We start from the raw sequence: 5,422 nt of genomic DNA on the forward strand, positions 1-5,422 counted from the left end.
TTCCATTGCCCACGATCTTCTTTTTTTGTTGTTTTGATAATGAGCTTAACAGGAGAGTAGCTTCTTTGATTTGGTGAGTTCTAAGTCTAGCATAGTTATGATCAAAGTATGGAGAGTGCATGGGGCAATACATATTCATTTGTCTAAGTCTAGCACACCTTTAGTTGATGCTACACTATGGCATGATTTCTTATGTTCGTATCTCTTCTAGACAAAGTATTTCAACTTGCATAAGCTTAGATGAGGCTAGGGCATGTAATTTTTTGAGTAAGATTAGCTTGTTGCACTTTAGCCCCTTTATATCCTAAAGCATGTTATGGATGAATCAAGCTCTTGCAAACATGTTGGATTGAGACAAATGACATACCTAGACATGAGCAAAAGCTTGCATGAACTTGTAGAAATGAGAATTGATGGAGGTTGCTAAAAGCAAAGGCGAGAAGCATACTCACCTTCACCAATTCCATACTTTAGTAGGCATAAAAGGGTATCCACAATATATTTGGTTTTTTTGGCTTCATTTCATGCTAGTGGCTAAGCTCATCAATCATATTATTTTGAAAGAATAGAAGCTTGGTAATGATAAGCAAGTATTGTGTAGCTTCTAGTTAGAGAGTGTAGGGTAGAAGAGGAAATGGCATGCATGTATGAAGCAAGAACTTGTTGTAGCCTCAAGCATGTCTAGCTACATAGAAAATGCTCACCATTTTAGAGAGAGAGAGAGAGAGAGAGGGGGGGGAGGGAAGGAGGGAGGGAGGTAAAATTTATGAAAACTTACAAGAATTAAATGTAACACAGTGTGATGATTTTAGCTATAGATAATTAAGGAAACCATTCAACTTTTTGAACATTCCTAGCACAAGATGAATTAAAAACATAAATCTCTAAAATCAAATATCCGATTGAAAAGTAATTTCAAAATGCACTCAAATTATCACACAATTGTAACCTAAAACAAAGTAGAAATTAAAGCCTTGAAAAGGTAGGCCAAGAAGAATTGAACCAGAATGACATCATAAGAGGTCAAGAGGATGGAGAGATGGAATGTCTCATTTTTATGAGATACTCATTAACTCAACATACAAGAAGACCTAAAAATGAATATCCAACTTGAAAATCATTTGCAAATTCACTCAAGCTTTCAAAAATAGGTAGGCCAAAATAACTTAAACATCAAGGCCTTTCAAAGATAGGCTAAGAAACTTTCAAGTTAAAGAAAAATTCACCAACTATTAAAACAAATGTTATGGCTTTCCTTTGGCATGTCAACAAAAGATAATTTAGTGTTGCATACACACATTTTATATATTAAGACAATCATAATATGCATGGTAGCTTGAGATGCAGGAATGTAGATACAATTTAAACTATGTATAGAATATGCAAGTACAATCAACCCTATGTAAGCATGTTGAGCATGAAGTAGCCTAAATTGATTTAAACAAAAGGTTAAGTACAATGCATTTTTCTATTGACTTTAGTAATTTTAGATTATGCCTACATGAAGTGGAGATGATGGTGATGTCATGAAAACAATAGATGTGCTATAAATAAGCAACTATAGTGTAGATATTGAAGATACCTATACTACAATCAAGGATTACTAGATCACACATGTGAGTAAGCAACGGTCATCACCGTCTTGCTTGTCACTAGACTTTAATAAGAACCTAGCATGTTGTATTATAGTTGCAAGTTAACCATGAATCAAAACCCCACATGTCACTTACTGGATTGGATCTCTGTCTCCCCTTCTTTTGGTATTTTGTATGACTACTATGCATCCAATCATTCTGCCATTACTATATATTCAAACCCTATCACTTATACTTTCATCTCACCTACACAATAGATGTGCTACAAATAAGTAACTATAGTGTAGATATTGAAGATACCTATACATTTACAATTGAGGATTACTAGATCACACATGTGAGTAAGCAACTATCATCACCATCCTGCTTGTCACTAGACTTTAATAAGAACCTAGCATGTTGTTTTATAGTTGCAAGTTAACCATGAATCAAAACCCCACATGTCACTTACTAGATTGGATCTCTCTCTCCCCTTCCTTTGGTATTTTGTATGACTACTATGCATCCAATCACTCTCCCATTACTATATAATCAAACCCTATCACTTGTACTTTCATCTCACCTATCATTTTCACACACACACACGCACACACACACAAATGATGGCTTAACATTGCCAAGTGCCGGACAACATAACATAGAGGTAGAGGAGTAAATCCAAGTGCTTTAACAGGTGGTGCTAGACGTGAACTAGGACTTAAAGACAGAATCTAACCTCCTCCCATGTGGGAGATCCTAGAAGAAGCAAAGGCCCAGTTTCCATTTTTTATATCAATGTTCAAACTTAGGTTAAGGCTTCTACCTTTCAAGTTAACTAACTCATTTCTTAAACATGATGATTTTAAACATGTGATTAAGGATGTATGGAATGTCAATTCCCATCTCAAAATTGTTAATTAGTGGGATTATAAAGCTCAAGTACCTATCATTGCTTGAAAGAGTACAGAACTAGGCAACCTCTCATAAGAAGAAAATTTGAGGATGTTGATAGCTCTATTTGTAATCATCTATTTGATAACTTGCGTCTCAATCGTACTAATAAAAATCTTGCTACACTCACTTTAGCAATATTGAAAATCTCTTAAAAAGTAAGAAGTATTCAAACTCAAGGTGTTAGAATATAATTTAGAACACCTTAGTTGTGAGGTCAACGACTCCCCAATACCTTCTTTTTAGCTCTACAAAAAAGGAAAATACTTTGAGGCATGACCTTTGAGCTCAGAAACAATTTTGGGTCAAGCACATATCATAGTACAAAATAGTAAATGTATTTTGCACCTTTTCAGTTGGTATCATGGGCTCTAATGTATAAATAATTGAGAATATCTTCCAGAGTCTTTTACTTCTCTTGAACTTATGTTTATGATTATAGGAAGCAATGTGGCCTTAATGTTTGATAGGGACTTCTTATTTGAAGAAGATGGGGCTATAGTTTTCTATGTGATGGATAAGACTTTAGGGTGTGACAAATCCTATGGAATTGTTTTTTTGAAATGTGGGATATTTGTGGTTAGATAGGCTTTTGACTAGATTAGAATTAGGGGGTTGCGTGTCTACTTCTTTGAGTGTTAGCATCATTGAACACACACTATAGTATCATAAGAAACCAATATAAAAAATGGTGATCCTTAACTATGTTAAATGTCTACCTCAAAGTCCTTGCAAAATTTCTTGCTTTGATAATTCAGCATGTTCTTGCTGACATTGTTCAATATAGCATGATGTTATTCTAAATGTTTATTTTTTAAACCACATCACACTCTAGAGTTGATTAAGTATTTTTCTCATGTTGAAACTTGACCTTGAGGAGACTTATGATAAAATCAATTGGGGTTTCACTCCTTACCTGATAGAATGTGGGATTTGGGTTGGTTTTCTAGGTATGGTAAGTGCTCTTTCCACTGGTGCCCTCACTATAGCTTGTGTAAATAGATATTTACATGAATCCCTCACTTTAAAATGTCTATAAGGTCATCTAGAGTGCTCAACTTTTTGTGAATTTCCTAGATAGTTACTACTTTCCATAGTCTGCCTACAGTTGCCCGACACCCTTTCAAGATTTTTTCTAAGCATTTCTAGCATATTACCAAATGTTGGTCATTTTTGGCCCCAGATTTTAGTACATAGTTGGCACATTCATTCATTCATCTTCCTCCTTTTGTGGTAGGTGCACACTCTAACTCTGTCATCTTCCTTCATCTTTGATGTTGCCATCATCATCACTGTGATTTGGTGCCCTCACTAATGTTGTGGACTACATGCAAAGACTTATCAATCTCCTTTTGCTTTCCCATTTGTATAGGCATTCTTTCTTGTTCAATGCGTGCAGATTTCATTCTTCTTTTCTTGGAGTCTCTCTTTGTTCCTTTGTCTTTATGTTTCTATTCCTTTCCATCGTGTACTCTCACATCACCTTGCTACTACAACTCAAAATGGCATGTAGGCCATAAAGCCCCCCCTTGTACCCTTCTATCGCTCCTTATCACATCATCCTTCACCTCTTTTCCCATGATCAAATCCGTACCAAGTCACGTCCTAGTAGAGGCAAGCACACATGTCATGACTTCCTCCCCCCACCCCCTTAAAATTTCAAAAAATATATGCATAAAATAACAATATAAGCATTTTCCCACTATAGAAAGAGCTCTCCCCCCCCTTCAAAATCCTCTTGTGACATGTCAAGTTGCTAGTTCACACACACACACACACACACAGAAGAAAAAGAAGAAAGTGGCATTCACGTGAGAGTGAGCTACACCCAAATCTAGGTCTATGTGGAAGTGAGTTATGACCAAATGTGGGTCCTATGGGGAACTATGACCTATTACACTCCTCTTTCTTATCCATCTCTTCGTTCCCATGAGACAATGGCACTAAAGAGATGTACGGCAAGAAATTGACTAGCTAAGTCTCAAGGAATTTGGATGGTGCTACTTTTAGGAAAGGAAGCATAATGACTACCAAATGTCTTCTACCATGGCTTTGCAAGGGGTTGATATATCAGACATGGCATCAAAGGAAAAACTATTGATGACTTGGCTAATATGAAGAAAATTGTGTTGATAAATCATGCTTGAAAGTTGATGACCTTGTGCTTATTGAGACAAGGACATCTAAATTTTTCTAAGAAGAAGAGAATGTAATATACCTCCTCCTTGTGAGTGCACATGCCAATGCCTCATGCATAAACAAAAAGGAAGAAATAAAACAATAATATTAATATGAATTTTAATTTTCAAGTAAGTTAATATTAGTTACAATGTCAATAATCTTAGTTAAATAAGGCATTAGTTAGTAGCATAATAGGTTAATATAGTTAGTAGATTAGTTTGGCTAGTTTATTTAGTATATTTAAAATAGGTTGATAATCAATTAGTTCTAGAAAAAGAAAAAAATCTAAAAATTTACTTATAAGGGGGGATAGTGATCATTATAGGGCCATCAAGGATGGTGACCCCCTTCCTATGTGCCATCACATTATCATTCACAATGGCAGCCATAATGGCACATGTGTTTCCCCCCTCCTCCACCCAAAAACCCAAAATCAAATCCCTTGCCAAAGCAATGCCCTAAAACATGCCAACTATACGCTTTTCTTATCGCTATCATTATAAGCACCCTCTTACTCCTCCTTTCTTACCCTACTACACACAGGACATCTCATATCCCCCTCCCCCCTTTGAAGGGGATGCAATGGCAATGGAGAAGGAGAAGAGGAATATGTGGGAGAGAAGAGCACACACAATGTAGGTGTTGTCAAGAATTATATGACAACTTTATTGCACTATCACATATATATGAATAAAGAATATGGGTGGTCACTGTAC

Source organism: Lygodium microphyllum, chromosome 13 (genome assembly GCF_053477565.2).
Source record: "Lygodium microphyllum isolate KBCC chromosome 13, Lygodium_microphyllum_v1.1.10, whole genome shotgun sequence".
Lineage (NCBI taxonomy): Eukaryota > Viridiplantae > Streptophyta > Polypodiopsida > Schizaeales > Lygodiaceae > Lygodium > Lygodium microphyllum.